The sequence below is a fragment of the Tenrec ecaudatus genome, chromosome 16, assembly GCF_050624435.1.
Source record: "Tenrec ecaudatus isolate mTenEca1 chromosome 16, mTenEca1.hap1, whole genome shotgun sequence".
Taxonomy (NCBI): domain Eukaryota; kingdom Metazoa; phylum Chordata; class Mammalia; order Afrosoricida; family Tenrecidae; genus Tenrec; species Tenrec ecaudatus.
The window spans coordinates 67,034,360-67,047,937 of NC_134545.1; the positions used below are offsets into that span (position 1 = coordinate 67,034,360).

A 13,578-nucleotide genomic window follows, 5' to 3' on the forward strand; every position below is an offset into this window, starting at 1 on the left:
TCTGACTCATGCAACTTGATATGCCACAGAACAGAATGCTGCTCCATTGGCCATCATCCTCACAATTGTGGACATACTTGACTTTACTGTTGTGGCTATTGTGTCCGTACATCTCACTGAAGATTTCCCTTACTCTAATTGGCCGGTTGATTTACCAAACAAATTTCCCCCCTTAGTGATTGGTCTTCCTTGTTCTCTTGTGTTTCATAAGGTTTTCATGGGTTTATTTTCAGATCAGTAGGACTTATTCCAACTCTGCTTTTTAACAGCATCCTGGTTGGACTTTCTCTCACACACTTTGTTCCCCGGGCAGTCCTCCAGCTCCTTGTATTTTCAGGAGGCAAGGTTCATTATCTGGATCTCCCAGGCTGTTGATGTGACTATCTCCCATGCTGTGGCTGAGTGCTTCTCACATAGTCCAGCATCTTGGATTGTTGGACCATCATCTGGATGGAATAAGAACAGTGAAAATTATAACCATAACAAACAACTTTCCCAAATATGCATTATCTCCTTGGATTACATTTTAATTTTTGTATTTTAATAATTGTCTCTCGGTCTATGTACAGGTTCCTTATAAACGTAATGAAGTGCTTTTTAATTCTCATTCTTCACAATGTTATCCATAATCTGTTTTGACTCATAGAGTTAAATGCCTCTGCATTGTCAGTTAAACATTGGTAAACATTTTTCTGTTATTTTAAGCATTCAGCCAAATCCATCTGACATCAGCAATGATAACCTTGATTCCATATTTTCTTCTCCATGTGTCTCAAATTTCTGGCATGCCATGAAACAATTTTTAAATTATCTTCAGCCTAAATTTTCCTTGTGTGATGTTAATGGTATTGTTTCATAATTTCTACATTCGATTGGAGCATATTTCTTTGGAATAATCACAAATATGAACTTTTTCCTATTGTTGGTCAGGTAGCTCTCTTTCAAATTTCTTGGTGTGTTAGACCAGGTTGACTAGAGAAACAAATCCAGTTATATATTAAATAAGCATGCAAGCCCAGTCCAGATCAAGTCCATAACTCTGATATTAGCCCATATGTCAGTGACTAGTCCATAAATTCCTCTTCAGACTCATGCAACACATGTAATGATGCTGAATGCAAGAAGATCACAGGCTGATAGGTTAAAAGTCTTATGGATCCAGTGGAGGTGGAAAGCATCTCCATGTGGCTCCTCCAGCTCCTGAGTGTGTTTTCATGGCAGTAAGATGAGCAGAGGGGGAGAGTGTGGCCCTCCTCCCAGGATACAAAGAGAGGTAGTTCCTAGAAGCCTCATAATTAGGCCACACCCACAAAGAGGCATCATCAGGCTGTGACCTGATTGACAGGCTAAACCCCACCCCTTCATTCTTTTATCAAGTTGTCATGAAACTGTAACTACCACACTTGGAATAGATAAGTGATTGCTTCTAGCACTTTTTTGAGTTTGTTGAAACATTCAACTTTTTGAGCATTGTTTTCCATGGATGTCTTCAGTGCAGCCTGAAGTACGTTGTTTAATGCAGTAGGAGTTTTTTTTTTTTCAATTAAGCCTATGTTATTTTATATTCTGAATGTCATTGGCATACAATTACCATCGAAAGCTAAAACATGCAAAAATTTGCACACATTTTAATATAAATCTTTGTCAAGTTATTTGTTTTTCATGATTTTAAGAAATCATTTTATTAGGGGCTCTTACAGCTTTTATAACAATCCATACATCAATTGTATCAAGCACATTTGTACATAGGTTCCCATCACCATTTCTAAACAATTTGCTCACAATTTACACCATGTGATTGACAGAGCGCTTCCAACTTACCAGTTCCATTGACTGTGGTCACTGCTGATGTGACATGTTCTTAGTCTTTCTTTATATGAACTACGCCATTGATTTGGTTAGTAATATTGTCCTTCTGAGATAGGCTTATGAAAATTTGCTTTAGGCTTACTCACCCAGGAACTCAGAACAATTAGAGCTTTCATTTGCAATTTCAGTGTCTCAGGATGCATCTAGAGAATATTTTTCTTGATCTAATTCCCAAATCACAATGCATTATGATTATATACATTCATCAATGCATATCCCTCTAAATATGGCAAAATAATTTTCCAACTTTAAAATTTTAAGGTAAGACTTTATCCACTTAAATTTTTGTTACGAAAATCTGCTTATAAAAAGGGACTCCTGTCAGCATATTTGGGATATACTGCTTCCGTTTACTGTTTAGACTTGAAAAAGACTTGAGTGTCAGTATTGGTTCTGAAATTTGCTATAAGATTTTATCCATGCCTAAATATTTTCTTTAATCTCTTTGGATTGAACTAGAATTTTCTTTACCTATGGTTCATGCCAACACCTTTCATGTGGTATCAATAAAGAAGCAATAGATATATTTTGCAAATTTAGAACATTTATAAGAAAGAGGATCTTTATCTAGCATCACAGTTCGCTCAAGTGTGAAGTAACAAATAGGAATGTGTCCTCAGCCAGGAACCGTGGCAATCAGAGAAAACATTCTTTCTTCCATCTTTTTTCAAGGTTGATTTTAATCAGCATGTTCAGTTGGCAGCGGAGTCCTGTTTTTCTTTATAACCTGTAATGGACTCAATTATTTTTTTCAGAGTTGCTTCCATTATCTAAATATACCAGCACTGCTTGGTTTTGATCAGCATATGCTTTCTTTAAATCCACAGCTATACAGTCTTCTGATTTGAGGCTGCTTTGCACAGTTGCAGAAATGTCATACGAAGTAAGACGAATAACCATTCCGCAAACTCTTTTGTTTAAATGGATAGTGAATGTTAACTATACACTCGGTACACTAATAGTGATTTCAATCTCAGAAGAACTGGTCTTCTTCATCCTCTGATTATCTTTTTAACACAGCGGCATGACCAGGGCCAATTTGTGTAGCATAATGATGTTCACTATTCCGTCAGTCTATCACCTGTCAGTGAGACAAATAAGTCCACTAAAGGAGGCAGGAAGCACTGTCGGCTAGTGATCCCCATCTGTTCTCTGCTACACTTAACAATCTACTGGAGATAATTGCCAGGCACAGATCTTTGGATTGCAAATAGATGGGTGGACAGGATCACGATACCATATATTCTGCCACTTCTAGTTTATATTTTTAGGGCCAGATTCTTCCTACATGGCTATGAATTATGTAGCAGAAATTGTCAGGGAAAAATTTAATCTCAAAAGTGAGTGCTAAGTAAATATATATTTTACAGGCTTCCAGGCAGATAGTCTTTTATCATTATTAAGTGACCATCCTTGTACACATGAGATAGGTTACCTGGACATTATCTCTTTTTGTTTCTATGCCTTAATCTTTTTGCCATGCAGAAGTTCACAATTGAAAAACTGGTATTGTTCCAGAATTTAATTTGTGAGCCAATTGTTTGGAACTTGGAATGTTTTTTCCCATGGAAACAGTATTATAAATGATGGTTAATAACCCAGGACAACCCATAGAATGTCCTCTTAATCTGGAATTCGCATTAATTCTAGAACCTACTAACTGAGCTGCATAAAATGTGCTTGGTATTTTTAGAGCTGAAAAGAATATTCAATTTTATCAACAGCAGGGAGAATTCCATGCTATCTCTCAATATCCCCTCTCTCAACACAAGCAGATTTTCAAATTTCTAAATATTTTTATTTTAATACTAAAATATAGTGACCCGTGGTGTAGTCAGTCTCTGAGTTGGTATAGTTGTCATCTAGGATGATGCGTGAAGACGAGATAGAATTAAAGCAGAATACTCTAAGCATGGATGAAGTTTTCCACTCCCATGAAGTGCGACAGTCTTGGAAACTCATACAGATAGTTTTACTCTCTCCTAAACACAAGTTAGCACCCGGTAAATCTTCTGCACAAAATTTCTTGAAAGGATTGAAATTCAAGGATGTTACTTTGAGGACACAAGTGTGCCTGACCCAAGTCAGGGTATTTTCAGTGGCTTCATAGCATGTGAAAATTGGATACTGAATAAGGAAGCTCTAATGAGGGTTCACATGAATGATAGCAATGCTGGAGAAGAATATTGACAATACCATGGACTGCCAAAAAGGAAAAGAAGAAACCGTTCTGTCTTAGAAGAAGTACCACAAGCATGCTCCTTACAGGCACGGATGGAAAGATCTCGTGTTATGCACGCTGGACATGTTGTCAGAAGAAACGGGACCCTGAAGTAGGGCATCACGATTGGTAAAATAGAGAGGCGGTGAAAAAGAGGAAAGCCCTGGACAAGATAAAGTGACAGTGTCTGAAACAATGGGGTCCAACCGAAGACCAATTTTGAGGATGGCACAGGACGGAACAGCGGTTTCCTGTGGAATGTAGGGTCACTATGAGTCAGAACTTGCTCAAAGGCACCTTTAAAAAACAAACAACAGCAAGAAGGTCCCCAGGAGTCAAAATCAACGACAGAGAGTTTGTTTGTTTGTTTGTTTGTTTTTGAGAGTTCTTAGCCCCATGTAATGTCTTTGTTTTGTATTGTTTTATATCATCTTACTGTTACAAACATTCACGATGTACTACAATGTGCAAAAATACTCATAAATGGAAGGATAAATCTAATAAAAACTTTACCTAAATGTTAAAATTGGCTTGTGTTTAATAAATATAAGCAAGTGGGTGAAGGGGGACATCGGACAGTGTAAGACGTGACAAAAGAATAATAGTTTATAAATTATCAAGGGTTCATGAGGGAGGATGGGTTAAGAGGGAAGGGGAAAATTGAGGTGCTCAAGGGCTCAAGGGCTCAAGTAGAAAGAAAATGTTGAGAATGATGATGGCTACAAATATACAAATGTGTTTGACACAATGGATGGATGTATAGATTGTGATGAGTTGCATGAGTCCCCAATAAAATGATTTAAAAAGAAATCCATATGAAACAAAAAGTAAGTTAACAGTATTAGTGAAAAGATATTCTAAAATAACTTATTTTCCAATACAGAACTAGCGCAGCTGAGAATATTGAAACATTTTTATTTTATACAATAAATATATAATTCTATGTTTAGTGCTACTTTCAACTATATTACAGAATCATAATTATTTATTGTATAGAACTGAACAATGGACTTTTCTCAGGAGAAATTTCTCCTTTAACTAAGTATTTTACTTGAAGTGCTCTTGCTCCTAGAGAATCAATTTTGTGATCTTGCTTTTGTCCTTGAATAGCACAAGAGGTCCCTTCTCGTATGTCAAAGCTTCCGTGGGAACCCTCAATCTCTTTCTTTTGTTGCACTAAATCAAGCAGGCATTTTGAAGTGAGAAACATGAGATTTATTATAGTCAGTTGTTTCAGAAGCCCTGTTCTTCCAATTCTTACACCTTTTAGGGCTTGAAGTAAAATTCATAGTGCTGAATGCTTATTGCTTAGTAGTTACATGGTTTAATATCTTGCCTCCTTTTTTAAAAAAAAAATTAAAGTGTGTCTTTAAAATGATTAAACAAAAAGTTTTACCTTGCCAGGTAGCAACAGTAACAAAAGTGTTTTAATAATCAATCGATTCTATATTTCTGAGCACACACGCGCGCACACACATACACATCCTATATGTCATAATGTTTCCAGTTGAGATATACTAATACTGAAAGAAAGATGACTGCTTGGAATTCAGTTAAAGATCTTTCCAAATTTGATTCTTCGTATTTGCTGACAGTCAATAAAATTCATAGGGGTTTAACGGTAGGCAAGGACAGAAGTCTATTCATAAATAAAAGATACAAATGATTGGTTATATGTATCTTGTTATATTTAATTGTTTTTTAACACACCAAATACTTTAAAGAGGATAGCTTTACTTTGTACAACCATGCATATTAAAATTTTAAATCATTTTGCCCTGAGAAGTTGATTTCTTTGACAAGACAAACAATTATGCCACAGAGTTTGTCTACTTAATTACAGCTGGGGATCACCTTTCTTCTCTTTGGCAGTTTTCCATTTATGTGTCTTTCTGTCATATTAGGAAATATCAATGTTTGCTCATTTTCATCAACCAGAAGCAAGTTATTTTAAATCTAGTTTTCTATTAATTGAACAAATATGTATTGTGTAAGTACCCTGTATCAAGCCACTGCCTTAAATTCTAAAGGTATAACACATTAAATCAAATAAACTCAGTGCCAGGTGATATACACTCTGCCCAAGGCTCCCATTCCCTCCAAATTTACCAATACCCCTGAAGAGACCTAGACAGATTCAATCTGCCCTTTCAATCCTCTCTGTCCCTCTCATGGCTTTTCCAGAATCTATGAATTCTGACTGGACGCTCTACCTAACTCAATTCCACAATTCAACACCTCAGTGCTCTAGGAGACGTCTCAAACTGCCTGCAGATATTTTACTACCAGTAGGAGCTGACTCTTTTGCCCCTCTTCTTGTTTCAGAAGATAAATACTGCAATGAAGCAAAGAAAGCTAGAAAGGAAGCAGAGTGCCCCTTGAATCAAACTATTAGACATGCATTATTGTCATTTCACTTGCTTAGTGTCACTGTGGTTCACTTTGTAAATCATGATGAGACATGAGGACAGAAAGAAAGAAATTCCAAGAAAGGGTTTTTACACCTAGCATCATAGCACATGCTTCATCCACATAAAACTTAGCATTTTTTTGAATTTCATTTATCATGTGTGCAACTGATCAGAAAAGCACTAAAAACCTTTGTTGGTTCCCTGAACCCGAATCATCAGGGCTGCCTCCAGAGAGCAGATACTATTGATTACATTAAATCTTTCTGGCTTCTATTTATTTCCGTGTTCCTACTGGGTTCGTCCAGCAGGCTCTAGGGTGTCCGCACCGAGCTCTAGTCTTTCATTCCTGGAGTGTCACCAGACAAAACTGAAACCATTAGGATTTCTGGCGTTGTTGTTGTTCTTCACGAATAGGCTTAAAACTGAGGAAATTCTTGACATCCAAAATAATAAAATAGAGATCAGTTGGGTCAGGGTCTGAATTAGAGCACTATTTAAAGCATATTTATTCCAGTGTATATTCTTGCTACATTACACGCCAGCAAATAAAACTAATGGTGTTTTTACCATGGGTCGGGTTAGAAAATGAATAAGATCAGCTCCTGTCATAAATCCACTTGGAAGATTAGCGTTCTTATTAGCATTCACTTCCACTTCAATTATTGAGTCTCCTACAACCAGGGAACAACTTGTTCACAGTGAACCAGCGAAAGGGAAAGATGAATAGTTATTTCTCCTTGTAAGTATTCTGTCATAGAGTTCAGAGAGCAAAATAGAAAAGAAGAAATACAACAGAAAAAGATGAACTTGCAATTCCACCTAAAACATTTTTATAGCAAAACGACATTTATCCACCAAGCATTTTTCAATATGCCCAATTAAGCACAAAGGTAATGGATTGTTAATTATTATGCAAAATGATGTCAAATCATAGTGAAGAACAAAACCCAAACCCACTGCTCTCAAGTTATTAAAATTCCTTACTAGCTTCCCCACAATCACTGTTGAATAAGTTGTCGTGCTGTCGAGTGGATTCTGACTGCCAGTGACACTGTAAGACTAAACAGAACTGCCCAGTTTTTGTATTTCATTTATCATGCATGCAAACCTGTCTTGGTACCCTGAACCCAGAATCAGCAGGGCTGCCTTCAGAGAACAGATACAATTGCTTACGTCAAATCTTTCTGGCTTCTGCTTATTTTCTTGCCCCTATTGGGTTCATCCAGCAGGCTGAAGGGTTTCTGTGCTGAGATTGTAACTCCTTTTTTTTGGGGGGGGGGGGGCGGCTTTGGGTTTCCACTCTGCACTTCCCCCTTCATTCACTATGGTAATTTTTTTTCCTGATGATGCCTTCGATCCCTTCGACACCTTGTGATCTCACAGGCTGATGTGCTTATTCCATGTGGGCTTTGTTGCTTCTGAGCTAGATTTGTTGCTTGTTTACCTTCCAGATTGTAACTCATTAGGGGAGTAAAAGCTCTGTCTTTCTCAGCGGAGCAACTGGTGGCTTTAAACTGCTGCCCTTGTGGCTACCAGCCACATACATCACCACTGCTTCTAAGTATGGAATATTCTCATGTGCCCCACCCCACGAGAGCTTCCCAGTTCTAAATGCCCACACTGCATGATGCACTGTGGGAGACAGACTTCCTTAGTATGGATTCAGTGCTTCAAGAATGCATTTTTTCTGTACTTTGTGGGGGGGAAATATCTACTCCCTCTAACCCTATACTAAGTAGAGTATTCTGACCTAGAAATTACCATAAAAAGGGTTTTGGAGCCTTCAGGGATAGAAGTCCCCATAGAGACTAAAAAAATGGACTGGGTGCCAATCTAAGAGCCACCAAGTATTTCATTTATATTCAGGAGCTCACTGATGAGGAGGGAGACACAGGCTAAAAAATAGAATCTGCTTTGGGGGTCACTGAGGGGGCTCTTTTTCTATTCTAGTTGATTAACTGTGTGAGGGGAGCTACTGAAGCAATTGTCACCAACATAATCCCCAAACCAAACTCCTTGGTATCAAGTCATTTCTGACTCAAAGCTAGAGGACGGGATAGAATGGCCCCTGTTGGTTTCTGAGACTATAGTTTTTTAAAAATTATTTTATTAGGGACTCATAAAACTCTTTTTATAATCCATACATACATCATTTGTGTCCAGCACAGTCGTACATAGGTTCCCATCAACATTCTCAAAACACCTGCTCTCTACTTGAGCCCATGTTATCAGCTCCTCATTCCCCTTCCCCATCCCTGCTCCCCCCTCTCCCCTCCCCCTTGATAATTTATAAATAATTATTATTTTATCATATCTTACACCATCCAACATCTTCCTTACCCAGTTCTCTGCTGTCCATCCTCCAGAGAGGAGGTTACAGGTAGACCTTGTCATCTGTTTCCCCTTTCTCCTTCACCCTCCCTCCACCTTTCTGATATCGCCACTCACACCACTGTTCCTGAGGGGCTCATCTGTCCTGGATTCCCCATATTTCCAGTTCCTATCCGTGCCAGTGTACATCTTCCGGTCCATCAATTATGTAAGGTAGAATTGGAATCATGATAGTGAGGTGGGAGGAAGCATTTAAGAACCAGAGGAAAATTATGTTTCATCGTTGCTACACTACACTCTGACTGATTCATCACCTCCCAATAGCCCTTCTCTAGGGGATGTCCAATTTCCCATAGATGGGCCCTGGGCTCCAACTCTGTACTCCCCCTCATGCACAATGCTATGATTTTTTTTCTTTTTTTGTTTTTGATGCCTGATACCTCATCCCTTCGATGCCTTGTCATCTCACAGGCTTGTATGCATTTTCCATGTGGGCTTTGTTGTTTTTAAGTTAAATGTCCCCTTGTTTATCTTCCAGCTGATGAGACCCAGATTCTATATATTTTGACAACTGGGCACCATCAGCTTTCTTCACCACACTTCCCTATGCACCCGCTTGTCTTGTGGGCTTTGTTGTTTCTTAGATAGATGGTTGCCTGATTGTCTTTAAGCCTTTAAGACCCCTGATACTATTTCATTTGATAGCCGGGCACCATCAGCTTTGTTTGCAACTTTTGCTTTTGCACCCATTTTGTCCTCAGAGATGTAGTCGGGACAGGCCGGTGTGCTTCTTCCATATGGGTTTTGTTGTCTCTCAGCTAGATGGCGGTTTGTTTATCTTCAGGTCTTTAAGATTTCAGGTGCTATATCTTTTGCTAGCTGGGCACTCTCAGCTTTCTTCACCACATTTGCTTGTGCACCCATTGTCTTTAATGACTTTAGGTGCTATACCTTTTTGAAGCCGGGCACTATCTGCTTTCTTCACCACATTTGCCTGTGCCCCCATAGTCAGCAGCGATGCTGCCAGGCAGGTGAGCATCTCAGACTGCCGAATTGTTACAACAAAATGTTCTTGTGTTGAGGGGATGCATGAGCAGGGGCCCACTGTCCATCTGTTTCCTCAGTACTAAACCTATAAATATATGTACATAGATCTATTCCCCCATCTTCGTATATAAATATATGTACATCTTTATATGTCTGTATTTAAATATCTATGACTACCTTTGCCTCCTAGAGGAGACTATAACTTTTTATGGGAGTAGGAAGCCTCCTCTGCCTCCAGTGGAGCTGATTGTCATTTCAACGAAGGGCCTTATACTTAGCAGCACAGGGTGTAACCCACCATGCCACTCGGGCTCTTGTGATCTCATAACGTGATGAGATCTTCTATGAAGCACCAAGCAGTCATGGGGAGAATTTTGCTGCTGCTTGTGGTTCAGTGCATTCCAGTCGGTTCTGACTAACAGCGACTCTGGACAGCAGAACAAAGCGCTGTGGTGTTTGAGTATCACTGCACCACCACTCTATCAGCCCATCTGGTATCAAGGAGCTTCCTCATTTCTTCTGCCCCTCTCCTTTACCAAGCAGGATGTCCTTCTCCCGGAACTGGTTTCGCCTGCAGCCTGTCCAAAGACAAAGGAAGACAAAGTCTCATCTTTACCTCTAAGGAGCATGCTGCCGTACATCTTTCAAGATAGATTTATTTGTTCTTTGGCAGGGCGTGGTACTTTAACTAATCTTCACCAGCACATTAATTCAAATGCAGTTGATTTTTCGTTGGTTTTCTTTATTCACTGACCAACCTTCACATGCATGCGTGGGCTTTGAAAATACCAGAGGAACCTTTGATCTCCCAGTAACATCCTTCCTTTCAACACTTGAAAGAGGGCTGTGCAGCAGCTTTACCCAACGCAGTGTGTCGTTTGAACTCTTGACTGCTGCTTCCATGAGCAGCAATTGCAGACTCGAGCAAGATGAAATCCTTGACAACTTCAATCTATTTTCCATTTATCATGCTGTACCTGTTGGTCCTGTTGGAAGGATTGGGCTCTTCTTGATTTAGTGTCATAATCCATACTGAAGGCTATAATCTTTGATCTTCCTCAACAAGTAATTCAAGTCCTCCTCACTTTCAGCAAGCAAGGTGGTATCACCTGCATATCACAGGTTGTCCTAAGCCTTCCTCTAATCTTGATCCCACATTCTTTTTAATATAATGTAGTTTCTCTGATAATTTCTTCAGCACACAGATTGAGTAAGTATGGTGAGAGGATATTGCCCTGATGCCCTGATGGACCCCTTTCCTGATTTTAAAACATGTAATATTCCCTTGCCCTTTCTGATTTATCCTCCTGCTTCCTGTTTGTCAGTGGCTACAGCTACTGTAGTCAGGAGAAGCCACATTTTGCGTTTGACCCATGAATCTGAACTTACTGGATTTACCCACTTCTACAATTGTGTGAGCCCTCTATGGATATAGATCTCTTTCTACATACGTCTACATACAAGAATCACTTATTTTGCGTCTCTAGAGAACTCAGTCTAACATGATGTACACATTCAATCAATATACTTCAGTAAACTGTGATGTAAAGAGTCTAATTTTCTCACAAGAGTTAATCTATAAATGAGACACACAAAAAGGATGAAAACATTTTATGGTAGCCTGGATCACAATATCTAGAATTTTTAATACAATAACTTCAGTCATTCATGTAATAAACAAAACAGTAGAGCAGATTTGGAACACTTAAAACTTACACCTCATGAGAGTGCATCCAGTTAAAAGGAGCACATATGCACATGCATACTCACACACATGCACATACACACTGAAATGAAAATATCCCAAACAACACACAATCCCTAAAATAAAGACATAAGCAAGTCATTGAATTCCTAAAACAAAACGAAGAATCCTTTTGGATAATACTTATAAAATACCTTTCCATTTCTTCTGCTTATTATTATTGTTTTATAGAGATTTTTAACATATGCTCTCTTATTAATACATTTTTATTTCACACATAAGCACCCTTATACTTATTAAAAATAAATGATTTGTCTAGGACTTAAAGTTCACATTACATATGTAGCTCACCTGGGAGCCAAACCCAATCATTCAAATTTTACATGGACTTTCTCAGTAAGGCATGAGATGAACACATCTAGGCTGACAATTACTTATGTATGGCAAAATATATTTGAAGCTAAACGAAATGTCCAGTTTTAGGAACTTTGCTGATCATTGCTTCTAGCTTTCCTTTTTGTCGTGATTTGAGTGGAAGTTTATGGAGCAGATTAGTTTTCCCTTCTACAGTTTTTTCACATTTGTTTCATGACTCTGCTACTGTTGTAGCAGTGCCCTCCCTGCTCTGCAATGCTTAATGTTTCCACTTAGCCTTATTTTCCTATCCATTCATGCCTTCGGAACTCTGTCTGGGGAAAATCGCTTTCATATCAGTCAGTTTTATTGTTTGAAGCAGAGTGCACCTCTCTGATTTTATTTTTTGGCTTGTGTATCGTTTGGCTGTGAGAGTTGTCCCTGGGGGTAAGTTTAGATTCAGGCCTGAAGACTGGCTGAGGGCCATAGTATGAAGGATTTTAGTAGTTCTTTCAGATCAGTAAACCTGTTTTGGTTTGTTGTTATTTTTCAATAGAGTTTAGTTCCGCATTTTACTCCAATCTTGCTTTCTCGAGGCAGACAAAGATCCTGTGGTCAAGTGCAATTTCTTAATCTGGCCCTTCTGGCCGTGTCTCCGCAACTCCCAACAAATGACTGAGTGGGACTCGGCATACAGGGCTTGTGTCACACTAATAGAAGTGATTGGTCAGTTTTAGTTACCACATCCCCTGGTTATAAAGATGAGCCACCTCTGAAACAGAGCAGAGTGAAAAACCTCAGGAGCATTTTAAGTGGAGCAGGTTCAAGATCTCTGTCTGAAGTGGAGAGGCCAATACCAAGGTGCTAGCTAGAGGCCAGGCCACTTTGTTGTAGATTGAGACATGCAAGCTATATAAGGTCCTAGTCTCTCCGTGGCATAGTGGTTAAGTGCCAGGTCAGTGGGTTCAAACCACCAGCCGCTGCCCAGGAGATGGAGCTTTCTTACTTCTGATAGAGTTACAGCCTTTGATGCCCATCAGGGTGGTTCACTCCTGTCCTATGGGGTCACTTTGAGTCAAAACCAACTGGATGGCAGTGGGGGTGAATCATCCAATTAAAGAGAGCTAATAACGAAATTAAGATACAGTGCATTGTCTTTGGGGACTGTCATATACCACTTGGCCTTGATGGTTCCTGTGACTACAGTTCTCATCCTCCTGTCCCATGAACTCCTTCTGTCAGGATGTTCGGTTATGGCTAATAAGTTTACATACCTTGTACCCTGTTGACTGTATTACATACATGGATATATATATGCAGAACATACAAATGTGTATGTAGATTATCATCTGCCAAATCTATATGTAGTCATCAGTTTAGTCAGTTTATCATACTTATACCTGTTCATCTTGGCTGTCAACTTATAAATCTAAATGTTAATTAATATTTGCTATAAATAATAATGTAATAGTATATGTGTGCCTCATTGTTTTCTTCATCTTTACTGATACTATGCTGACACCTACTTATTGCAAAGTACCTTCACCATCATCCAAATTGCTAAATCTTTACTGATAGTGCTGTGGGGGTAGGCTGCTAACCACAAGGTTGGTGACTTAAATCCATCAGCTAGTGTAGCA

At 38.9% G+C, this 13,578-nt stretch overlaps 1 pseudogene; it reads left to right on the top strand.

Moving 5' to 3' along the window:
- Positions 1 to 3,739: 3,739 nt before the first annotated feature.
- Positions 3,740 to 13,578, top strand: part of LOC142428620 (cytoplasmic dynein 1 light intermediate chain 1 pseudogene) — a 62,800-nt pseudogene continuing 52,961 nt past the window's right edge.